The sequence below is a fragment of the Notolepis coatsorum genome, assembly GCF_963971535.1.
Source record: "Notolepis coatsorum genome assembly, chromosome: 6".
NCBI classification, from domain to species: domain Eukaryota; kingdom Metazoa; phylum Chordata; class Actinopteri; order Aulopiformes; family Paralepididae; genus Notolepis; species Notolepis coatsorum.
The window spans coordinates 91,473,117-91,499,880 of record NC_140170.1 but is presented as its reverse complement, the minus strand read 5'-3'; the positions used below and the strand labels follow the sequence as shown (position 1 = coordinate 91,499,880).

The following is a 26,764-nucleotide window of genomic DNA, read 5'->3' as shown; positions in this document are numbered from 1 at the left end:
CACCTCAAACTGAACCTAAGCAAAACAGAATTGCTCCACCTGCCGGCCAAATCCTCCCCCCTGACCGACCTTTCCATCACAGTCGAGGATGCAGCTGTGACCGCGTCCCAGACCGCCAATAACCTTGGTGTTGTCCTCGACGACCAGTTGAACTTCTCTGCTCACATCGCAGCGACAACCAGAACCTGCAGATTCCTCCTGAGCAACGTCAGAAGTATCCGCCCCTTCTTGACAAAAGAAGCCACCCAACTCCTCGTCCAATCAACAGTCATCTCCCGCCTCGACTACTGCAATGCACTGCTTGCTGGCCTCCCGGCCACTGCCATCAAGCCTCTTCAACTCATTCAGAACCCAGCGGCCCGCCTGATCTCAAACCTACCGAAGTCGGCCCATGTCACCCCACTTCTTAGGGACATGCACTGGCTCCCCATTGCTGCACGAATCCGCTTCAAGGACCTCGACCTGGCATACCATGCGGCAAAGGGAACCGCTCCCACCTACCTCCGGTCAATGGTCTCTAACTACACACCCTCAAGACCCCTACGCTCTGCATTTTCTGGCCGTCTCAGACCCACTCCTATCCGAGCTCCGGGAGGGTCATCAAGGAGAACCTGCCTTTTCTCAGTCCTTGCCCCACAATGGTGGACTGAACTACCCACCCCAGTTAGGACAGCCGAAACCTGTCCAATCTTTCGCCGTCGACTAAAGACGCACTTCTTCAACCATTATCTGAAATAAAAGAAATACTTTTTTTTTAAATAAAAAATCTAACCCTAACTAACCTTACTGTCATGCACTTGTCCTAATAAACTAACCTACACTGTAGCACTCAACACTTTGATGAACATTGTTACTCAGCTGATAGAGTTGTGCCCTTCCTGATGACTTGTCGTACAAAACTTGTATACTTTGTGTTGTGTATTGACATTCTAAGTTTGCCCCTTACACGCCCCCTGCTAATAAGTACTGCCGTCATTGTAATCACCTGTGTTGAGTTTTCCACTAAAGAGCTGTCAACTGGAATTTACCCGTGTCTCGTGTCTCCTCATTATTATATGTTATACTAAATAACCAGATGAGTATACAACAAAACTGGCGACGAGGATAATACGGATCTCACGTTGTGTTTGTTATTGTCGGCAATAGTCTGCATCTGACGTGTTTGTTTGTTTTCGCGAGTGTGCAGCGCGACGTCGGGGCTGCGGTAACTTGGCAACGGTGCATACTGCTGTGTTGACACTGTTGCGAGCGGAGTGTAGAGACAGAGAAAAGGTGAAATCTCCGCGATGGGAAGGAGACTGAGTAAATGAGGAGACACGAGACACGGGTAAATTCCAGTTGACAGCTCTTTAGTGGAAAACTCAACACAGGTGATTACAATGACGGCAGTACTTATTAGCAGGGGGCGTGACGGTATCTAATAAGGGGCAAACTTAGAATGTCAATACACAACATATCCCTCCCCCTTAACTTTGAAGGTTCCCTAAAAAGTAAGTACTTAAACATTAACAAAAAACACTAAGTGTCACTGTGGTTTGGTATCCCTCATTCTATAATTAACTTAACAAATCGTATTTAAACTTAAACTTTCATTGGCTAGTAACCTTTGCCTGAACTAGGGAAAGAGGGTAGACTACCTCAATTCCCAGACTGAACCCTCGGGATTATTCTGCCCCAATTGTAAGGGTTAGTCTATCAGGAGGGCGTCTGACTCTACTGGGGTAACGACCTGTAGGCAAGTCAGTTTCATTGTCTTTTGGGGAGGACTGTAGGAGTCCGGGTCTGGGAGAAGTGATGGCTGGGATAGGCCTAGGTGTGCCTGGGTCAGGGGCCACTCTTGCAGGTTGCGTCTGGGGCTCTTCTGGTGATGAATGCTGCTCCTGGTAGGTCTCCTGCTCTGGAACAAAGGATGGCGGCTGAGGTGAGTCATCATGGAAACCAGCCGTGTGGAGCAGTTGATCGATGTGTCTTCTCCAGATGAGATTATCCCTGGTTTCTACTGTATATGACACAGGACCTGTTTTTGCAACAACTGTTGCAGGCATCCATTTGACCCCTTTGGTATAGTTCCGGGCGAGAACCCGGTCTCCAGCTGTGAAGCTCCGAAACTTTGCTTTTGCTCGCCTCTCCACTTGAGCTCTCTGTTGCATATGCACAATCTCCCTCGTCTTTTGGGGTCTCAGGAGGTCAAGTCGAGTGCGGAGTTGTCTCTTGAGCATAGCCGAGGCAGGCGAGACCTTTGTCGTAGCATGAGGTGTGTTTCGGTATGACAGCAGGAAAGCACTGAGGCGCCTGTTGATGGACTGTGTACCTTGAGAGGACTTGAGAGCTTGCTTCATGGTCTGTACAAACCTTTCAGCGAGCCCATTGGTAGCAGGGTGATAGGGTGCAGACTTGATGTGCTGAATACCATTCTCCTCCATGAATGTCTTGAACTCTTCAGACACTAGTTGTGGGCCGTTATCACTAACCAGCTGTTGTGGTAGACCAAAGCGGCTGAAGATAGACCTTAGCTCTTCGATGGTCCTCATAGAGGAGGTGCCCGTCATGACGACAACCTCAGGCCATTTGCTATGAGCGTCGACTACGATTAAGAACATGTGGTTCTCCAATGGTCCAGCAAAGTCTATGTGGACTCTTTGCCATGGTTCTTCAGGCCAGTCCCACGGATGTAATGGAGCCAGCTGTGGGAGGTTTCTCACTCTCTGGCAGGCAGAACATGACTTTGCTTTCTCCTCTATAGCTGCATCCAGGCCTGGCCACCAGAAATAGCTGCGTGCAATTTCCTTCATACGCACGACCCCACAGTGTCCAGAGTGGAGCTCGTCAAGCACTTTCCCTCTCAGTGGTGGGGGAATAATGACACGATAGCCCCACAATAGGCATCCAGACTGGACCGACAACTCGTTTCGTCTCACCAGGTAAGGCTTCAAGCTTGGTGTCATCTCCCCTCCCCGTCCACGAGTGACGATGTCCATAACCTCAGACATGACCGGGTCCGTGTGTGTGTGTTTCTTCACATGAGTTGAGGTCACTGGAGCAGCGGTCACTTCCTTGAAGTAGAAGATCTCTGCCTGTGGTGTCCGATTATGTGTGACAGGCAACGGGAGCCTCGAGAGCCCGTCAGCATTCCCGTGCTGATCCGACTTCCTATACCTAATGTCATACCGGTGGGCAGACAGCAACAAAGCCCATCGCTGCATACGACTGGCCGCAAGCGATGGAATGCCTGTATGAGGACCGAAGATAGAGGTGAGAGGTCGATGGTCTGTCAGTAGCGTGAATTTCCTGCCATAGAGATATTGATGAAATTTCTTTATTCCAAACACTATAGACAGTGCTTCACGCTCAATCTGCGCATAATTGCCTTCCGCTTTGCTCAACGTCCGTGATGCAAAGGCGATAGGTCTCTCTTCCCCTGATGGCATGATGTGTGATACTACTGCACCCACACCATAAGGTGAGGCGTCACACGCCAGCTGAAGTGACAAGGCAGGGTCAAAGTGGGTGAGGGCTTCAGACTGAGAGAGGGCTGTCTTTGCTCCTTTGAAAGCTGCCTCACATTTGTCTGTCCAATTCCATGTTTGGGCTTTGTGTAGCAGCTCATGGAGCGGTTTCAGCCTATTGGCAAGGTCAGGCACAAACTTCGCATAGTATGTCAGCAGGCCAAGGAATGATCTCAACTGACTCACATTCGTCGGAGATTGAGCCTCCACAATAGCCTTCACCTTTGACGGTGCTTTGTGGAGTCCAGTGCTGTCAATCACGTGCCCCAGGTACTCGACAGAAGGTTGGAAAAACTCGCATTTGTCTTCCCGGACTCTAAGACCATATTCCTCCAGTCTTTGTAGTGTGGCCCCCAGGTTCCTTAAGTGGGACTGCTCACCCGGCCCTGTGATAAGCAGGTCTTCCAGGTAACACTGGACCCCTCGTAGCCCACTTAGGATCTGGTCCATTGCTCTTTGGAAAAGTGCCGGAGCAGAAGTAATCCCAAAAGGAAGCCTCTGGTACCTGAATAGCCCCTTGTGTGTCACTATGGTCAACAGTTCATGTGACTCTGGATCTACATGCATCTGGAGATATGCCTGACACAAGTCTATTGTTGTGGCTGATGGTTGTTTAACACAGCAGGAGACGATATTTCCAATTTTAACAAGTAGGTAATTTATTTAGGAAAAGAAGTTTCAACAGCAGAGCTATGGATCGAGCAGAGGATCACCACAGCTTGAACAAAAAACACTCTACCCCTCAATCCCTCTGCTTGTCCCCTAAATCCCCTCTCAGTCCTGCCCCCACATGACAGATATGATGACGTGTCATATCATGTCAGATATGACATGACGTACATTAAGATGACACGTAGATTTAACATCGGAGAGAGATAAAAACATTAAGAACATCGAAGAGAGATAAAGACATTAAGAAGAACATATATTTAGATAAGAGATAAACAAGATATGATGTACACACACGATATGATGTAAAACATTAAGAACATCGAAGAGAGATAAAGATTTAGTGAGATGTGTGTGTGTGTGTGTGTGATTGTGTGTGTGTGTGTGTGTATGTGTGTGTGTGTCTGTGTGTGTGTGCGTCTGTGTACAGACGTGTGTGTATTGTATGTGTGTATTGTGTGTGTGTGTCTGTGTGTGTGTGCGTCTGTGTACAGACGTGTGTGTATTGTATGTGTGTATTGCGACACAGGGAATGTGTGTGTGTGTGTGTGTGTCGGTGTGTATGTCTGTGCGACTGTGTGTGTCTGTGTGTGTGTGTCTGTGTGACTGTGTGTGTCTGTGTGTCTGTGTGTGTGTGCTGTGTCTGTGTGTGTGTGCTGTGTATGTGTGTGTCTGTGTGTCTGTGTGTGTGTGCTGTGTATGTATGAAAGAGAGAAAAGACACAAGATTAGAGCACACGATATGATGTACTGAAATGTCCATCTGCCTATCTTGAGGTTGTTTTAAGAACATCAGCCAGACTGTCGCCCTAGTGTCTTTGAGCCCTGCTAGTTGACCTATATTAAACTAGTCAAGACTAACCCCTTTCCTACCTCCACCCCCGTATACACATTTTCCACAACATTCCCCCATTTGGGGCTATCCCTAGTCCCACCCAAATCATATAACCAAGAAAATGTGAACGTCTAACTAAACGAGAAACCACAATTATATAATAAAAGTTTAAATGCCTAATCTAAACCAGAAACCTTACTTCATTCACTGGACCCCTAACGGACCAACAAAGGCTGACTACCGTTCTTACCAAAACACAAAACCGTTCCAAACAAGAGTAATAATAAAACATCAACCAAATACCCCAATTTATAATCCTAACCTGACAGACAAATCCCCCCAACCTCCACCGCTTACCAAATGAGCCACAGTTCCGGCCGGAAACCGCGACTCTCATCAGGGAAAGGAGAAGTTGACCGTCAGAACTAAACATAGAACATCCCTCCCAAAAAAAAATGACATTGTCTCTTCCATAACATTGAGTCCTAGTGTCCATCGCTCAGCCCCCCTTCCATGCCCACGCCATAGTCTCCTCACCGTATTGCCAAAAAGTCACATTTTGCCAATATCGCAACCACCACGCCACACCTCCAGTCCCCGTAGAAGCATGTCCCCATGCCTGGACGGGAGGCGCTGGTCCCGACCTCACCACGTGTCCCCCCATCTTCGACGGGAGGTGCCCATCTTGCCCACTGCGTTAGCCCCCCCCCTTTGTCCCTCCAGTCCCCAGAACCGATCCCCAGAACACTTCTTCTCAATGCTTCCTCAGGCTCAGAACCGACACTCTGCCGATGCCCCTTCCCATTCCGGTTTGACCAGGACCACGAGTAAAATAAACAAAAAATAATAAAAAAATAAAAAATAATGCAATGATTTTCAATGGTTGCAATCTCTATGCCGAAGGATCATTAGAAAATCAGACTAAAATTCCTAGTTAAAGGAATAAACCAACAAAACTGCACTCAGACCATCCCCCGTCACTCTTAAAGGAAAGAACCAACAAAAAGAAAATGTCCCTACCTCACCATACCCCTAATCCTCTATCCCCTCGTCTCCCTCTAAGGCAGCATAAAGCTGAGGACATGGCCCGATTTGTGGCTCAATCTCTTTCTGTCCCACCATCAGCATTTGGCTCGTTACGTGTGAAGTTACCAGCCTACCCAAGAGAGGCATACCACAACCCTGCCACCCCAATGGATATCCCCGTCTGCATCACTATGCTTCCCCACTGTCCCAATCTTTCCAACACCCCACTCCCCCACCATTCTTCATTCCGGCCAGAATTCCCCCTCAACTCCTCCCTCAAATCCTTCAGCTTAGCCATGGCCTAGGAGAACTTTCCCCCTGGCCCCACATTCGTCGGAATGAATGTGCAGCAGTACTGTCCAAACATGGAACAGACTCCACCCTTCTCCGCCATTAACCAGTTCAGAGCCTGTCTATTCTGCCACGCCACCGTACTGGTCGCGTGCATCTGGTCCCCCATTGCATCCAACGCCTCCTCGGTGTAGTTGAGATACCGCTGCTGATTGTAAAACAAATAGTTGATCCACCCGGTGTTCTTATTGACCGATATCCATGGCAGAATAGACTCAAACCCTGCCGCAATCTCATTCTTAGCCATGAAATCGGCTGGAATGCCCCTTGGCTGTCCTATGCTGTCCAGATACACCCTTGGGTCTGCCTTGTAGCTACGCTTCGTTCGAGAGATAGGAGACTCAGAAGGTCCTTCCGTCACTGATAATGGTAGGACCACCATTGTCATGATCGCCTGAACCCGGGCACATCTACCTGACCAATCTAAAGGAAGTGTATTCCTCAACCTCCTACCGCCGCAGAGCCAGTATTGGTCCGCCAGTGCCATATCCTGGACATGAAAAGGGCAAGCTACAGGCCGTGGGTTGGTATCCACTCCCTTTAACACGACCCCGTGTCCACACTTTCCTTCTTTCGTGCAGTTAGTCGTGATGCTCCAAATAGTAGTGCACCGCCCCTCTGCCACCTCCCCTACGTCCCGGGTCCCCTCCTTTTGCAAGCACTCGAAATCCTTGGTCAGCCATAGTTTGACACCTCTGGGTATTGGCAACCCCGTCGCTACCCCCTGCACACGTACATCCAATTTCCTACAACGTTCCCGCATAGTGACATCCTTGAAATCCGTGACGTTTCCTGCCGCCTTAAAACGACTAGAGCCGAGAAACCCCAAACACTCTGCCTCGCACCAAGGGCGACTATTATGGGGCCCCTCCCATGCCTCTGCGTCCCTGTCACACTGAGCCCAACTGAACTTCGTGCCCTTCACCAGCAGCCTATCCGGACGTGCCTTGGAGCAGACATAACAATCCTCTATCTGATTCTGCGCGCTCGTGTACTGGACCCACTTAAACCACTCATTCCCTAAAGCCGCCCTATACATCGGGTCAGCCTCCGGGTCTTCCTCGTCATAGTTATAGTCGCCCCCATCTTGTTCCCCGGAAGGAAGCAAACCCCTCAACCTGGCCCAGAGTGAGCCCACTGAGTCCCTCAACATTCCGGCTGTCCTCTGGAACATATCCTGTCCCCCCACCTCTTCCGACTCAGTGTCCTTGACCTCCCTTTTTCCCCTCACCCCTGTCCCCTGTGATTGGTTCGGGACAGGCTCAACCCTCCTATCTACCCCCACAACCCGATCCTCGTTAGTATAATGGTAAGTATCCCCGCCTGTAACGGGGGAATGGTCAAAATCAAAAACATGCCCTTGCGGTCCTACGGGAAACACCCCTTTTGGTTGTAGTCTTATCTTCTCCCCCCCTTCCTCGATGGAGGGCAGAGGGGGCGCCTGATTCTGAGCCTGGTCATGAAAGCCTGCCGGTACTTGAGCCTGAGCGGGACCCCGTGGGACTCCTACCCACTCAAACCCGTCATCCTCAAGGACGGGTCGACCGTGACGGTTCTCAATGACGTCGTTGTGCCCGGCCGACCGTCCGCACACTGCTGCCAACATCTGCGGGAGCATCAGCAGGCACTGCACCTTCCAGTTGCCGTCTCGGACCCTCCATGTCGGGTTCTGCATAACTGCGATCGATTGTATCCCCCAAGAGATCGCCGCTGGCCTTTATGCAGTGATTGAAGTGGAACCAGGTCGCTGATCCTTTGACTTGGACTGCCGTTCCAGTCGATCGGATCACCTCGTACGGGCCCTCTCTCCGGGGTGATGACCACTTTCTCTTGTGGACCTTTACGAAGACCAGGTCCCCAGGGATCAGTCTCGGTTTGGTGGCTTCCTTCTCCGCCTCCTTCACCCCCTTTTTCTCCTTTCTCTGCTCCTGTCGAAACACAGCTTCATGTATTTTAGTCACTTGCTGAAGATATTTTTTCAGATCTTGCTCAAAAATATCTAATGCCGGGCCCCTAGCCAGGTGTCTAAATGGCGGTGCTGGCATGCTGCGGCCTGTAAGCATTTCATGCGGTGTCAGCTGTGTTTGGCGGTTTACGCTGCTTCTAATAGCCATCAGAGCAAGTGGCAAAGCATCAATCCAGTTAAGCTTAGTTTGCATACAGATTTTCAACAGTTTGTTTTTAATGACCAGATTGGCCCTTTCCACCTTTCCCTGCGACCCGGGACTATAGACACAGGAATGGCGCTGTCTTATACCTAATTTCTGCATCAGCCCTTTAACCACCTTGTCGATGAACTCGCGGCCATTATCGCTTTGTAATATCGTGGGAATTCCAAATCTCGGAATGACCTCGCGACACAGGAACTTGATCACTGTGTCCGCGTTCTTGTGTTTAGATGGAATGGCCTCAATCCAGCGACTAAAGCAGTCCTCTACTACCAGGAGGTATCGTTTGCCCTGCACTGGCGTTATCATATCTGTATAGTCCATAATCAGATGTCTGAATGGTCCCTCAGGGAGGGGTGTGTAAGCCGCCACTGTCGGTACTCCTTTGCGCACATTGCCCTGTAAGCATGTTAAACACCTGGCTAGTGTAACGTCAATTTGTGCCTGAAGCTTTGGGGACCAAAATCCCATTTTCGTGATTCGTTTCAGGGTCTCTGCTCTTCCACAGTGATCAACACCATGAGCCTCAGGTATCACCAAGGACAGAAGATCGATGGAGGCGACTATCAAACCGTTATGACTCCTCCACAGACCATCTGCCCCCCTTACAGCCCCCCTCTCTGTCCACGACTGCTTCTCGGCCTGCGTGGCTGAGTCCTGAAGATCACTCAAATTATCCTCAGTTACCTCAGTCGTCAGTTCGGCCGCAAACATCAGAACAGCCGTGGACGGCACCGCAGCCGCCGCCTTCGCGGCCTCGTCCGCCGCGTTGTTTCCCGTCGTCACAAAGGACAGGTCTTTTCTGTGTGCCTGGCACTTTACGATAGCAATGCTTTTGGGCAACTTTACAGCCTGAATAAGCGCCACAACCTGCTTGTGGTGAAGGATCGGTGAGCCGTCCGATTTCTTAAAGCCTCTTGCCTTCCAAATGGCCGCGAATAGGTGGCATACGCCATGCGCATACGCAGAGTCTGTAAAGATGTTAACCGTGCGATCTTTAGCTATTATGCATGCTTCTGTTAGTGCTATTAGTTCTGCAAGCTGGGCCGAACATGGTTGCATGCATTGTCCGGCCTTTCTTGTTAGTGTTTCTCCGTTAGGTTTGCACTGTACGACGGCGTATCCTGACCTTAAATTTTCCCCCTCCCGATAGCAGGACCCATCCACAAAAAGTGAGAGTTCTGCTATCGCGAGCGGGTCGACTCCCAAATCAGGACGGAGTTTCACGAAAGCCTGTACCTCCACCTCGCACTCATGCGGTTGACCCTCGCTCGGGAGTGGTACCAGATCCGCCGGGTTACTGCCGTGGCATGTTTTTATCGTAACGTCCGAGTACTGCAGGAGCCTCATGTAAGCCTGTTGCCGTTGGCTGGTCAGAACAAATTTGCCTCTTTCAATCAAGTTTGCCAATTTGTGATGTGTCCAAATGCAAATGTCATATCCCATTGTCACGGCCGTTGCCTTCTCATACATCAAATGTGCTGCGGCCAGGGCCTGATAACAAGGTGGCAGACCCTGCTCTACCGGCGAAAGAGCTCTAGAGTAATATGCTATCGGTTGTTTTTTCCCACTCACCCCCTGTGTTTGAGTCAGGACAGCTGTCGCATGCTGCGCTCTATGTGAGACGAATAGGTGGAAACACTTCTCATAATCCGGCAGCGCCAGGGCAGGGGCCTGTAACAACAGACGCTTAATGTTTATGAACGCGTTCTCCCCCTCCTCGGTCCATGTCAAGGGAGCGCGAAGCTTGTCTGTACCCGCCTCTTGTATCATCATCCTCAACGGCGCTGTCGCTATCGTATAGTCCTCCACCCACTCAGAGCTGTACCCAGTCATCCCTAAAAACGTCATCATCTGTCGGACCGTCAATGGCCTAGGTGCCTTGGATACAGCTTCGAGTTGCGTGGGTGAGATGTTTTTTATGCCCTTTTGAATGACGCGAGACAAGTACTCAACTTTTGGCTGGCAGTACTGCAGTTTTGAACGGGATGCCTTGTGGCCTCCCACGGCCAATCCACTCAAAACTTTGATGGAGTCCTCATGGCACTGCTGACGTGTATCCGAGCAGATTAGAATGTCATCTGCATACAGTAAAACCGTGCTGAGTAGTGTGTCGCACACTCCTTGCAAGTCTTCCTTGAGCGCCTTCGAGAAGTAATGCGGCGAGTGCGCGAACCCTTGTGGCAACCGGGTGTAAGAGTATTGTTTCCCCCTGTGGGTAAAAGCAAACAGATACTGAGACTATTTTTCCAATGGAACACTGAAGAATGCCTGCGTGAGATCAATGACCGTATAGTACTGCGAGCTACTCGGGATGTTTGTCAGGAGGGTGTGTGGATTAGCGACTTCCGCCTCTGGTCCAGACACCACGTCGTTCACCGCCCTCAAATCGTGTACCAGTCTGTACCTAGCCCTGTCCGCCTTTAGCACTGGGTGGATAGGTGTATTACATCTGGATTTGAAAGGGACGAGCACTCCCCCCTTTAACAGTCCCTCAATCTGATGTGATATAGCTTCCTCCGACTCTGGCTTCATTGTATACTGTCTGATAAAGGGTGGTCTACAACCCTCTTTAACCTGACCTTCACTGGCTGTGCCGACAATATTAGACCCACATCTGTGTCGTGTTTTGACCACAACCGTTCCGGGGTGCGCGCCAACATGTCCTGTTCCAGCAAAGCATCCGCCTCTGGAATAACGCAAGGGTCTCCTGGTAATCTGATTACTTGCGGTTTTGCCAAAACTGAAAAGGAAATCATTATTTTTATGAAACTCCCATCTGCGCTGTTCCAAATTAGCGGAGATTCCGTGGAGACCCACCTTTGAGTCTCGGATTCCTGTATCATTGAACCTAGATGTTCGGATTCGTAACCAGGATTTATTCTCAGAGTGATGTGTGGGGCGGCGTCTCTTAGTCTATGTTGTTCCCGTAGATACTTACCCGTGTTAACCCTCAACGCCGCGCCCTGTCTCCCTACAATTATCGTAGATGAGTTAATCTGCACCTGCTCGGGCTGTCCCTGCAACCATGCCTTGTTCCTAACTAGGTCACTATTCGTCAAATATTGTAGTGTGCAATGTGCCTCCATGTTTGTTTGTCTAGACTGAGGCAGTTGGGTTTTCAGAAATGGCTCCCAGGGGTCACAGACCCTTTGCAGCTCTGCATCTATGTTGCCCAGCCAGAACACAGTGGCCTCTTTCTCCCCCGTCCCTTGTAGCATCATTTGGTACACGTCTTGTTCAATTTGAATCCCCTCAGGCGTACATAGGATTTTACAGCCTAGTTTACACATTGCATCTCGTCCCAAGAGATTGCGCGGGGTGCTGTCCGAAATTAATACAGGTATTGTTATGGTCTTGTTGTTATACGTCATAGAGATTGGATCTGATGTGGGTATTAATTGTGTTTTTCCCGAGAATCCGACCGTCCGAACATACTGTCCAGACTGGGGTAAGTGAGCGGTGTATTTTTGCTTTATGCAGGAAAAACCTGCTCCAGTGTCTGCCATCATCTCTGTTAATTTGCCCTCCACTAGGACCTGCAGAATAGGTTCTTGCTCAGCTCCCTTGGAAACCACAATCATTTGATTTCCCCCCGTCGCATTCTCTGGGCACCCCTAGTGATTACCCCCCTGGTTTCGGGGCCCTCCTGTCTCCCCCTGGTCGTGGGGCCCTTGTGACTCCCCCTGGCGCACGGGTCTTCCATACTCCGAGCCGGGACGGTATGGTTGCCTACATCTCATTTCCCTGTGTCCCTGCATGCCGCAGTTCCAACAGTGGAAACGGGGAAACTGTTGTTCGTTCCCCGGTCCCTGTGTAAACCGTGGGCCTGATTGCCCATTCCCTGCCTGCCGCCTGGACGCCTGGTTCTGTGAACTATAGCCATAGCTTCTCACTACCTGAGGTGCAGGCGGGGGTCCCTGGTCCTGCATGGGTGGAGAGGTAGCAGATGACACCATTACTGCCTGCAACCTCCTTTGGGGCTGCAGTTGTTGCTGAGTTAACTTCCTTGAGTCATTTCTATCCTGTTCCCTGACTTTCTGCTCCTGAGCCCTTTGCTTCTCCACACTATGTGTTACATGTGCACAGAACAAAGGATAAGTCATGTCCATTAACCCCACCACGTCTTCCAGTCTATTCTTAACCACCTCTGGAAGCCCTCTCATCACACTTTCTCTAAACATCGCCCTCTGCAACGGGTCAATTTCTGGGTTGTGTCCTAGCTCACCTCTCCACTCCTTCAGTATTTTGTTCACATAGGTGCCAGGCCCTTCCGTCTCCATTATGGGGTTGCCCGCCAGTTTTGCCGGATTAATACGTGATGGATATTGATTCCTGAGTTTGTACCACAACGCCGCTCTATGCGCGTTGAATATGTCTCCATCATGGGCCTGCGTGTCGCATGCCACTCGCATCGATGTATCACCCATGATGTCCCGGCAGGCACCAATTCCTAGCAAGCGCGTCAACAGGGATTTGACGTCACCCACTGCTAGCAGAAAAGATGACGTATTTTCCTCAAACTGCGTGATCCACCTGGAGGCTCCTTCTGAAAGGTCCGGTAGTCTTGCTATAATGCCATCGATGTCTAGAGGTGACCATGGCATGTGAAAGATATCGTTCCCCTTTATTAGCAGGGGAAACTGGCCTGTACTTGTCACACTTCCCAGGAATGTAGGGGCGAAAGTCAGGGTTCCTGTAATGTTTCCTTTCTCCTGTGCTGGTTTCGTGTCGTTCTCATCTTCCTCATCAGTCAACAGTTTGGTGTGGCCACACGCCCCGTGTTTCCCTGATGTCTGCTGTGCCATATTTTGACGGGCCTCTTCCTCTATCTTCCTCCCGACTCCCTCCCTCTGCCTGCCCAGGTTCTCTACCTCCTCTTCCTCTGCATCATACAACTTCCGACGTACTGTCTCGCCATATGCCGCCAGGACTTTCGGATAGAGATCCTGCGGGGTCAGTTTGGGGGGGGTATCTCGCCTAAGGGAGGTCTCTGATCTAGCGGAGGTTTCTGACCTAGCGGGGGTTTCTGACCTAGCGGGGGTCCCTAATTCCGTCTCCTCATATTCTCCTCTTATTGTCACAGTGCCCACCGGCAATTGCGTGACATAAGGTGGGGATGTTGGTTTCCCTATATCCGTCTCTCTCTGATTTAGCGCTAAAGCTTCCTGCCTGTATGCTCTCCCCTTCAGGGCGTAGAGCTTCATTACCCCCAACTCTTCTGTCCTCTTTTTCAACCTCTTTTTGCTGCTGTCGCCTGGCTTGTGGTTACGAATCATTACATTCATCTCTTCGCATACGTCGAGATCAAAAGTACCTCCGGAAGGCCATTTTGTGTCCCCGGCCTTTGTACGCCTCTGCCAACGGACACCAACCTTGAGAATTAGGTTCTTTATGAGCGGGTTCCGGTCTAACAGTATGTCCTCTGCTGTATGCATCGTTGTTTAGTGTGTATGTGTGTTTATTGTGTTGTGTGTGTGTGTGTGTGTGGTTGTACTTCAGCTACTACTACTCTACAACTACCACTCCAGGACACAGTTAACCTTGATCTACTACTACTCTACAACTACTACTCCAGGACACAGTTAACCTAGATCTACTACTACTCTACTCCAGGACACAGTTAACCTAGATCTACTACTACTCTACAACTACTACTCCAGGACACAGTTAACCTAGATCTACTACTACTCTACAACTACCACTCCAGGACACAGTTAACCTGGATCTACCAGGACACAGTTAACCTAGATCTACAACTACAACGCTACTACAACTCGGTGTGTGTGTGTCTGTGTGTGACTGTGTGTGTGTGTGTGTGTGTGTGTGTGTGTGTGTGTATGTCGGTGTGTGTGTCTATGTGTGTGTGTGTGTGTATGTGTGTATGTCGGTGTGTGTGTGTGTTTGTGTGTGATTGTGTGTGTGTGTGTGTGTGACTGTGTGTGTGTGACTGTGTGTGTGTGCGTCACAACCCGCTGTCTACCGGGACACAGGAATGTGTGTGTGTGTGTGTGTGTGTCGGTGTGTCTGTGTGTGTGTGTGTGTGTGTGTGTGTCTTTGCTGTGTGTGTGTGTGTGTGTGACTGTGTGTGTGTGTGTGTGTGACTGTGTGTGTGTGTGTGTGTGACTGTGTGTGTGTGCGTACTGTGTGTGTGTGCGTCACAACCCGCTGTCTACCGGGACACAGGAATGTGTGTGTGTGTGTGTGTGTGTCGGTGTGTGTGTGTCTGTGTGTGTGTGTGTGTGTGTCTGTGTGTGTGTGTGTGTGTGTGTGTGTGTGTGTGTGTGTGTGTGTGTGTGTGTGTGTGTGACTGTGTGTGTGTGTGTGTGTGTGTGTGTGTATGTGTGTATGTCGGTGTGTGTGTGTGTGTCTGTGTGTGTGTGTGTGTGTGTGTGTATGTGTGTATGTCGGTGTGTGTGTGTGTGTTTTCTACCACCAGGGGTCAGCAAACCCAAGAGAGAAAGAGATGTGATGAGTCTGTATGCTACACCTTGGCCCACCAACAGGGGTCAGCAAACCCAGGAGAGAGAGAGAGAGAGAGAGAGAGAGAGAGAGAGAGAGAGAGAGAGAGAGAGAGAGAGAGAGATCAGGGGCCTGATCTCTGATCCAAACCCTACTTTTTTCCCAACCTGGTGCGTCCTATTGGGGTGTAATAGCTAACTTTTTAAGCGATGGGGGGGTGTGTGTGTATTGTATGTGTGTATTGTATGTGTGACTGTGTGTGTGTGTGTGTGTGTGACTGTGTGTGTGTGCGTGTGTGTGACTGTGTGTGTGCGTGTGTGTGACTGTGTGTGTGGTGTGTGTGTGGTTGTGTGTGTGTGTGTGTGTGTGACTGTGTGTGTGTGTGTGTGTGTGTGTGTGTGTGTGTGTGTGTGTGTGTGTGTGTGTGTGTGTGTGTGTGTGTGTGTGTATGTGTGTATGTCGGTGTGTGTGTGTGTGTTTTCTACCACCAGGGGTCAGCAAACCCAAGAGAGAAAGAGATGTGATGAGTCTGTATGCTACACCTTGGCCCACCAACAGGGGTCAGCAAACCCAGGAGAGAGAGAGAGAGAGAGAGAGAGAGAGAGAGAGAGAGAGAGAGAGAGAGAGAGAGAGAGAGAGAGAGATCAGGGGCCTGATCTCTGATCCAAACCCTACTTTTTTCCCAACCTGGTGCGTCCTATTGGGGTGTAATAGCTAACTTTTTAAGCGATGGGGGGGTGTGTGTGTATTGTATGTGTGTATTGTATGTGTGACTGTGTGTGTGTGTGTGTGTGTGTGACTGTGTGTGTGTGCGTGTGTGTGACTGTGTGTGTGTGCGTGTGTGTGACTGTGTGTGTGTATTGTATGTGTGACTGTGTGTGTGTGTGTGTGTGTGTGACTGTGTGTGTGTGCGTGTGTGTGACTGTGTGTGTGTACGTGTGTGTGACTGTGTGTGTGTGTGTGTGTGTGTGTGTGTGTGTGTGTGTATTGTATGTGTGACTGTGTGTGTGTGTGTGTGTGTGTGACTGTGTATGTGTGTGTGTGTGTGACTGTGTGTGTGTGCGTGTGTGTGACTGTGTGTGTGTGTGTGTGTGTGTGTAGGCCCAATAGTGCAAACAAGCTAGAGTCTCGTCTCACGCTGCCCAAATTGTTTTTTTTTTTTTTTACTCTCTGCTCATATTATCACAGCTAGCCTCTCTGTAGCAACAACTTCACAAGCCAATAAGAAAACGAACAATAGTGTATCCGTAAACGTAATTAGTTTGACACAGAGAATGCCAGCTGTAATAGTGTGTTTTGAATAACAGCAGAGCGGCACCGGTTTTTGTTTTGAAAATTGAGAGTCTTATCTACAGAGGACAGAAGGCACAGTTATGTGTGTATGTGGAGAGTGTCGTAAAGGGATCAGGGAAAGGGGTCAGGGAGAAGTTTGAACAGATGGAGAAAAATTTGACCAGAGGTCGAAAACATGCAATTAAAATTGATTAGTGGCGCACTTATAGCCTGTTAAAAGAGGAATCGCCCTAGTGTAAACACCTCACCAACTCGTGTTCGTCTTAGCCGTCCATCCAGACCTCGTCACACAGTCAGCTCAACTTATTCCTCCCTCAGAATCTCCTACGGATATTCTAATCAAAAGCAAAAATGCTCACCTGTGTTTGTTTGTCGACACCGCCAGAATTTCTACGGGAGAGGTCCGGAGCTGGCCGTGTGAGGGGGCCCGGCAGGGCGGTCTACAGGTCAAGGGTCACCAAATGTTGTGGCTGATGGTTGTTTAACACAGCAGGAGACGATATTTCCAATTTTAACAAGTAGGTAATTTATTTAGGAAAAGAAGTTTCAACAGCAGAGCTATGGATCGAGCAGAGGATCACCACAGCTTGAACAAAAAACACTCTACCCCTCAATCCCTTTGCTTGTCCCCTAAATCCCCTCTCAGTCCTGCCCCCACATGACAGATATGATGACGTGTCATATCATGTCAGATATGACATGACGTACATTAAGATGACACGTAGATTTAACATCGGAGAGAGATAAAAACATTAAGAACATCGAAGAGAGATAAAGACATTAAGAAGAACATAGATTTAGATAAGAGATAAACAAGATATGATGTACACACACGATATGATGTAAAACATTAAGAACATCGAAGAGAGATAAAGATTTAGTGAGATGTGTGTGTGTGTGTGTGTGTGTTTGTGTGTGTGTGTGTGTATGTGTGTGTGTGTCTGTGTGTGTGTGCGTCTGTGTACAGACGTGTGTGTATTGTATGTGTGTATTGTGTGTGTGTGTCTGTGTGTGTGTGCGTCTGTGTACAGACGTGTGTGTATTGTATGTGTGTATTGCGACACAGGGAATGTGTGTGTGTCGGTGTGTGTGTGTCGGTGTGTATGTCTGTGCGACTGTGTGTGTCTGTGTGTGTGTGTGTGTGTGTCTGTGTGACTGTGTGTGTCTGTGTGTCTGTGTGTGTGTGCTGTGTCTGTGTGTGTGTGCTGTGTATGTGTGTGTCTGTGTGTCTGTGTGTGTGTGCTGTGTATGTATGAAAGAGAGAAAAGACACAAGATTAGAGCACACGATATGATGTACTGAAATGTCCATCTGCCTATCTTGAGGTTGTTTTAAGAACATCAGCCAGACTGTCGCCCTAGTGTCTTTGAGCCCTGCTAGTTGACCTATATTAAACTAGTCAAGACTAACCCCTTTCCTACCTCCACCCCCGTATACACATTTTCCACAACACTATCTTACTAAACGTCTGTCCCCCAGCTAAACCAGAAAAGAGTTCATCAATGAGGGGTAGTGGATACTGTTCTGCAATCAAGACAGGGTTCACAGTGACCTTAAAATCACCACAGAGTCTTAGACCCCCATCCTTCTTCATGACTGGAACAATCGGCGTGGCCCATTCACTGGTGCTCACTGGCGCCAACACCCCACTCTCCACCAATCTGTCTAGTTCTGCATCTACCCTGGGTTTGATGGCATACGGAACAGGTCTAGCCTTTAAACACCTCGGTGTGCTTCCTGGTTTGACTGTCAGCTTAACAGTAATGTCCTTCATGCTACCAAGGTCTCCACCAAAAACTTTGGAGTGCTTCTTCAAAATCTCCTGTAGGGGGCCTGTGTCTCCATCCTTAACCATGAACACTTCTTGCCAGTTCAGTCTGAGTTTCTCAAGCCATCGCCGTCCTAGCAGAGCTGGACGGTTTCCACGAATGATGTACAGTGGAAGAGTCTTCTTCCGCTTGTTGTGTTCCACTGTCACATTCACAACTCCTAACACTGGAACAGCCTCTCCAGTGTAGGTCCTTAACTTCAATTTGCTCACTCGAAGAGTCAGGTGCTGCAGCTTCTCTCTGAAAACAGCCTCTGATATCATGGACACACGTGTGCCGGTGTCCACTTGCATCCGCACTGCTTTATTGTCCAACAGTGGTGTGACCCAGTATCCATCATCACTGTCCAGCACAGATAACACATGTACAGTATCATCATCATCATCATCAGACTCACAGTCACTCTGCTCGTCCTGTTCGTGCTCCATCTTATTCACACGTTTCTTCTTGTTTCTGTAGAAACCACCTTTCTTCATCTCAGTGTGCTGTTTGTATGTCTGGGTCTTTCTATTACCACAAGCACGTTCGATATGGCCTTTTATACCACAGTTTCTGCAGTCTACGTCTTTACACCAACACTCTGATGGCTGATGCCCCATTCTCCCACAGCGGTAGCATGGCTTGCCAGTTGTTGTCTTCTTGTCCTCAAAAGACAACTTGTGCACTTGGGCTGATAGACTTAGCTGCTGTGCTTCTCGGGCAGCCATTTCCATTGACGTACTTATCTCTATGGCCTTTTCCAGTCTCAGGTTAGCTTCACTCAGTAGTCGTTTCTGAATAGACTCACTGCGTAGACCACACACCAGTCTGTCACGTATGGTGTCATTGAGTGAAATACCAAATTCACAATATTCAGACAGGCGTTTAAGTACAGCTACAAACTGTGAAACAGATTCACCCCCTTCTTGGTTCCTTTTATGGAACCTGAAACGCTCTGCAATGACCAGTGGCTTAAGAGAGTAGTGATCTTTTAATATTCCCACTAGGTCTTCATAGGACCTGTCCCCTGGCTTCTCCGGTTGCACCAGACTGCGCAGTGGGTTATATGCTTTTGCTCCCATAACACTCAAGAATGTAGGTACTCTGATATCCTCTTCAATCTTATTAGCAAGTGCAAAATACTCAAACCTCTCGGTGTAAGAACTCCATTGTTCCGTCTCCTCGAATGGTCCAATATGTCCAAACAGTGCAGCCATCTTCTTGCAATTAGTCCTTTCCTTGTTTCGTTTGAGTTACTGTCTTTGGATCTGGCACCATCCGCCCCTCCTCATTTACTCAGTCTCCTTCCCATCGCTTTCAGATGAGTATACAACACTTTGGATAAAAGTGTCAGCTAAATTACTGTAAATGTACTCTATATATATATATATATATATATATATATATATATATATATATATATCTTTCTGATTTGCATGCTTCATGCTTCTGAAGAGGTTGTGCTTGTAAGTTGTATTTTGTGCTGATGTCTTGTTGGAATGTGTTGTCACTTCCTGTTTGATTTGTATACATTTGGTCACTTACCCTTCATGCTTCATGCAAGCCATTTTCTGAAGAAGGTGTGTTCACCGAAACATCTTGATTTCAGGGTGCCAATACATTTGAAAAACCTGCGTGCCTGGACTTGTTTCCCTATTTTTTATGTATAGTATCAGATGGTACAGCACCCAGTGTCAAGTCAAGTGAGGTGAGCGCGTTCTACTACTTTTTACACTACACCAAAGCCAATTACAAGTAAAAGAGTGTTGTATTACCGCTCCTAATAATACCATATCTTCGCCAGAGTCGCGGCGGTCATCTCACCGCTGTGAAACCACTCTCCAGACGGAAGAGAGAGGGGGGGGGGGGGGGGGTGACGTCGCCGGGAGGGCTTGCTGCATCGGCTGCTTTCTCTTGACCCGTGGGGTTCAATCCATGTGTATAGCACCTGCGTCACTATCAGTAACAGCTGTTCACCGCGGACCAGTTCTAGGTTCGAATGAGGAGAGGAGGGATATACACAGTAAAAGGTATAGTAGACCAGGTTATATCAGTGACCGGTAATTTATTCAGTTTAAACAGCAGCGCTAGTAAGACAATGACGACAACATACAACGAGTAGGTGAGGTAAAGTGAAGTATCCCATTTAGGTTCTTTCATTAACCACTCCTTCTCTCAAGAAGGTTAGTTCGGTATCAGGTTCTAGGTTGATTGGATCAACACATTTGGTTCGGTTCAGACGTCTCTGAGGTTATCACTAGCTAAAAGCTAGGTTTAAGGTTGGACATTAGATGTATCCCTTTTTGGTGAGTAACTCGTTATCTTTTCTTCTGCAATTGCAGATCAGTAAACTCTATATCAGTTTATCATTTTAGTAAACTCTATATCAGTTTATCATTTCAGTTTGGTAGGTAAGTATTTAAACATATTAATTTAAACCTTTAAGTGTGCAGGGAATGCAAGTACCTTATTAGGTGCAATGACCCTTTAAACTCTTCCTTTGCAGGTGTAATACCAACAAAGTACCAATGGAAATATTCAAGGTTATAGGAATGCAACTACCTTATTAGGTGAAATGACCCTTTAAACGATCTTTCTTTACAGGATCAGCGATTCAACTATAATCAATATGTTATCAATGAGATTCAATTATCTTACTGGGTGCATTGACCCTTTAACTCTCCCTCTTTACAGGAGAACATGAGTGGTTCAGGTATCTTATCGAGTGAATTTACCCTTTAACTCTCCCTCTTTACAGGAGAAATATCAGTAGTTCAAGTATCTTACTGGGTGCATTGACCCTGTAACTCTCCCTCTTTACAGGAGAAATATCAGTACCCATCAGTGGAGGCTGCTGACCAAATTTTTAGGTGAAGCACAAATTATTATATTATATTATATATTAAATTATATTTTTAAAACATCCCCCACTGTGTGTCAGTGGTCAGTGGACACAGATGAAAACATATTAACATTAGGTGACAGCGCACCTGACCAGATGAAATCATATTAGGCGACAGCGCACCTGACCAGATGAAATCATATTAGGTGACAGCGCACCTGACCAGATGAAATCATATTAGGTGACAGCGCACCTGATCAGATCAAAACATTTTAGGTGACAGCGCACCTGATCAGATCAAAACATTTTAGGTGACAGCGCACCTGACCAGATCAAAACATATTAGGTGAAGGTGACAAGGAAGCCACAGACTCATACCCCCCCGACACTCAACTAACCGCCTCGGACAGTCCTTCATACCAGTGGCCATCAGGCTCCACAACAGTGGGCAGCAACTGCTGCCAGACATCGACCTGGGACTTATAGGAACCCAAGGAGGACAACTTACACTACCTTAGGCATACTGCACCTTATGTGGATACTGTGATACTGTGAATAATGAATAATGTATATTTCAGTTAGTTAGATAGTAAATTATAACACTACCTTATGCATACTGCACCTTATGTGACACTGTGAAAATATATTTCAGTTAGTTAGATAGTAAATTATATTGACCTATTTGTTTACACTGCTTGTGTTGTTTTCACTACCTGTACCCCCCCCCCCCTTCCCCCATGCTGCTATGATGCCTGAATTTCCCCAAGGGGATCAATAAAGGAATATCTTATCTTATCTTAAAAGGAAAGATGAAATTCCCTACCTGGGTTCCATCCTATAGAGGCAAATCATTCCTGTGACAAAATGGGATCCAATGTAATAAAACTAAGTCAACCAACGAACTAGATTCCTGTACCGGATCTCCTCTCTGGTAAACAAGAATACCTTGAAGACTCTAACAGGAGCACTCATTCAAGGGTACTACGACTATGCTTGCACCTCATGGTACCAAAGCACCTCAAAGGCACTAAAAACAAGATTACAAACATCACAAAACAAACTGGTCAGACTACTGCTTGACCTTACTCCTAAAACCCACCTCACCCCTGCCCACTTTGACAACCTAGGATGGCTTAGAGAGTAGACGACAGAGTACAGCAACTTGCAATGGGCCTGGTCTACAAGATACACTACACCACTAAGATACCCATGTGCATGTCGGAATACTTCGCAAAGGTCAGTGAATACCACGACCACAACACCAGAGGGAGTTCCACAAATCATGTTCAACCCAGATAAAATAATTTAAAAAGTAAAAAAAATTTAAAATAAAAAAAAAAACTTTTTTTTAATAAAAAAAAATAGTCATAACTTAGAAATGAGATTGCATAGGTCTATGAATCGATATCGCGATTCTGTTTTGATTAATTGCCCAGCCCTACAGTGTGTACAGTAAGTTAGCTTGGTGATTATCATTGTGATGTAGGCTAAGCTGGCTAGCTACTGTTAGCATACAAGCTTTTACAAACACTAGCCTACTTACTTTTTCATCCACAACGTTTTTTCTGATCCAGAAGTCCACTTCTTCATGTTGCTCAGTTGCTGGTTTATACTTCGGTCCTAATGTTGGCGCAAAGTTTAATTTAGCCTGACTTTACTTGTTATAGCTGTACAGCTTACTTCTACTAAACAACAACTAAACTACTTCCTTGCTCTTTCAAACAGTCAAAATGGGTCCATCTGCAGGGTCGGAGGGTAGGTTTAGCTCTGGCCAATCTCAAGTTTCTCAAGTTTCTTTATTAGTTGTCATACAGAAGTACAGAATACTTTTATACAAAATGCTTATTTCAGTTACATTTTGTATAAAAGTATTCTGTACTTCTGTATGACAACTAATAAAGAAACTTGAGAAACTTGAGATTGGCCAGAGCTACAGTTACAGCATTGCAAATTGAGGTCCCTCCTACCGCCGTTTCAACGCCCTCTGCCGCCCGTTAACGGCTCTTGTCAAATGGTTTTATTAGGGTGGGTGCGGTTTCTGTTTTGTGCCGCCAGGAGGCGCAAAGTCAAAGTCAAGTTGGAATTATATCCTTCCTTCGAGACAACCGAACTTGCTATGCCTCCTAAATGTGAATCGGAAATACAAAAATACCGGCTACAGCAAAGACCTATGGCTATTCCAAATGGCACGTAAACCCCATTGTTTTAGTGGTTTGTCCACTAATGTCCATTATTGAGGACCAAGTACGTGCCCTTAATCGGCAGCGTGTGCCGGGAACAGTGCAGGAGTTGACGACCAAATCGACCAGGGTAAATACTGGCTGGTGTTCGGGTCACCGGAGACGCTTGTGGGGAATGAACGTTGGATTAAGTGGTAAGTCAAATTATCTGATCTTCACTGTTTTATCTGCCGCTTACGTGACGTGACAGGGGCTACTGTTTCATATGATCTAACGAGTGGTGGTCACTGCTGTTTTCAAGTCCAATTGATCGCCAAATGCGAGGGGAGCACACAAACAAGAACAACTCCGTTATAATCCCATACAAAGAGCAAATTGACTGGCTTAATGCACAAAGAAAACAACACATTTCGAGTAGTCTTCCCTTGTACACATACTGTAAACAGTACTGTATATTCTCGAAGTCAACTTCCTTTGACTGGGTAGAGCAGACGGGAGAGTCGACCAAAGCAGACCCTGGTCCCCCAAGTCAAATTCTACGTATGTCTGCTCTACCCATTTCATAACAGGTGAGAATAAGGAACACATATTTATATAGTAAATTAAGTTGTATTGGCTGTGAGGCTGTAAACAGCAGATGTTAGCTGCTAGCTGATTGATTGATTAGCTAGCAGTCTCTGCTAGCTACTTCCCCATAATAGTCCATTCTCAGTGTAGCCTACATGCCTTTTTCATTTTTATATGTTACTAGTATACTATTTATCAATCACATTCAGTGTTGTTGTCCTTGCTCTAAGGACTTGTTATTGAATAGTCGTATTGCTTGTAATATACATGTCATATGTATATACTCTCTGTCAGGATCTATGGGGTAACAGTACTGTATATTTGCATATCATATTATGTCACAAATGTAACAGTACTATATACCTGTATGTCATGTATGTCCCTATGCCATAAATGTCATGATGTCATGTATGTTGAGTATGTCACAAATGTCACTATGAATTGAAAATGGGGGACCCTGATGTAAACAAGACGAAAGTCTCTCTGGTCTGCATCCCCTTAACAATTGTGTGTATTGAGCCGTACTGTATTGTATCCATTCTGCAATCTGTTAATAACGTTTTCATTCATTCATTCATTCATTCATTCATTCATTCATTCATTCAGGTGCAAAGGTCAATGACCAAACACACCCAGACTACATTCCATCTGTATTCCCTTCAACATCACAGTCTACACCATCTACGTCAACGAACATCAGTCGCCATGAGCGGCGTGCAAAAAGGAACTCCTCTTCATACCATCGTAAGTGATATCATCTAGTTTTCAGTTATGTGCCAAAATCAATGGGTTCCTAAATTGCAGTTTCTTATTAGTATGGTTTTTATTTCATTTAAAGTGACTCCCCACAAGAGGACTAAACGTTGCAGCCAAGACATCCAAGTTGAGGCAGCAGCCCAAGTTGAGGAAGCAGCCACACCTCCCATCACTGAGCAGTCTCTGTTTGACGAGATGCAGTCTCTCAGAGAGGAGAGGGATGCAGCCAAGGAGGATGGTGACCAACAGAGAACCAAGGTCGAGTCAAGCTCCTTGACCGCTTCATCTGTGGACATCAATTGGCAGGCCTACAATTTCAACATGCACAACAATGCATGTAAAAAATGCTTATTTTTTTTATATACAAAAATACAAAAGTGCTATTTCAAGTTTCAACATGCACAACAATGCATAACATATGCATAACAGCAGCATTGGCAGACCTACATTTTCTCCAAGAAGGAAGCCATAACATAAAACTTCAAAAGGGCTAAAAACTAAATTACAAACATCACAAAACAAACTGGTCAGACTACTGCTTGACCTTACTCCTAGAACGCACCTCACCCCTGCCCACTTTGACAATATAGGATGGCTTAGAGTAGACGACAGAGTACAGCAACTTAGTTAGGGTTAGACTTCTTTTTCTTTTTTCTGCACTCCGGGCAATACCATGTCTTGCTTTTCGGTAGCCTTTTGAGGTTTAGACACCTGGGATGGAACCAGTCATCACAGGTGTCACAGCCAACCATGCTCTCTGATTCTGTTGTTGTTTTACACAAGCAGTAGACTGGAGTGCTTGTGCTGCTGGCCGCCTGTTGCTCCTGTTGGGTGGGTAACACTGGTAAATTTGTGGCAACATTCTTTTTATTATTTATTTTTTATTTAAAAAATATTATTTTGTATAACTCACCCTGCCATACAGTCACAGTGAACTGCAACCACCTTTCCCGTGCCATCTAAGGCCACCCAAGGATGATGTGGATCATCATTCACTCTGTAGGATGGTCTGACATCTGCCCGCAACAAGGTGCACCTTGTCAGTTTCCGGTGGAACACGGTTTCTACCCAACCAGAGACAAAGAAGCGGTATGCCTCTAAAGACTTATAGTTCTCCATGGCTTCTGATGAGAATACACCTGAAATAATAATGTAACTCTGGCCTGATCAATATTCTTCAGTTTTTTATCTTATCTTATCTCCTATCGGTACTGTTGTCATTATATATATGAATTGAAAATGGGGGACCCTGATGTAAACAAGACGAAAGTCTTCCTCTGGTCTGCATCCCCTTAACAATTGTGTGTATTGAGCTGTACTGTATTGTACCCATTTTGCAATCTGTTAATACAATTTCCATTCAATTACTGTATCTATGGAGGACAAACATGTCATGTCCAAATGTCATATCTAGCTACAGGCTATTCAATGGCACATTTTCATATTATTCCTTGCACAGGGCTTAATATTTCTCTTTTCTAACAGAGAATTGAAATAAAATATCCCTATAGGCCGTAAAGTGAATGCTGTATCGTTTCACCCCTTTTTTTAAGTTTTAAATAGACAATAATAAAAATAGTAGATGTAAACAAGACGAAAGTCTTTCTCTGGTCAGTATTGTACCCATTGTAGTGGAATATACTATGGAATATATTACATTGGATGCCATTTTGTCACAGGAAAGATTAGCCTCTAGGATGGAACTGTGACCGTACTGTGACTGTGACCGACACCTCCCTGCCCCCTCTCCTTGATGAGGTGTTAATAGGTGGGTAGGTGGGGTGGGGGGCTGTACATTGATGGTGGGGGGGGGGGGGGGGGTGTCTCAACACTGTTTTTTTCAAGTCAGGTCAAGTCAGCTTTATTTGAACTCTGCAGAGGAAGGATGAACTTTGCAATGTACAAACGTCTTTCTCTGGTCTGCATCCCCTTAACAATTGTGTGTATTGACTGTAGTTTACCCATTCTGCAATGGTAATAAAATTCTCATTGTAAAAAAATAAGTTGTATCTATTCTATTCTACTATTTTATTGCACTGCACTATTTTACTCTGTCTATTTTATCTTACTATTTTTTAGATTGCTGGACAGTAGTCCAGATGTGACAAAACGAGTGATTGTATGACTTGCTTGGTACAGTAGCTGTGTCTGTTAAAAAATAGGCATTCCGTCTAATAATTGAAATACTTCTGCTCATTTTTGTTACAGTATTGTAGTGGCCATACTGGTTGTTTACATCAGGGTCCCCCATTTTCAATTCATCGTAACATATATGACATACACGACATACAGATAGACAGTA

General features: G+C 46.8%; 1 long non-coding RNA gene across 1 annotated transcript; it reads left to right on the top strand.

The window, feature by feature from the left end:
• The first annotated feature begins 23,310 nt into the window (after window positions 1-23,310).
• On the top strand, window positions 23,311-24,971 carry LOC311230243. The gene is made up of 3 exons (XR_014619785.1): window positions 23,311-23,333; window positions 24,313-24,450; window positions 24,545-24,971. It is a non-coding gene; the product is annotated as an uncharacterized lncRNA (long non-coding RNA).
• The last annotated feature ends 1,793 nt before the right edge of the window (window positions 24,972-26,764 follow it).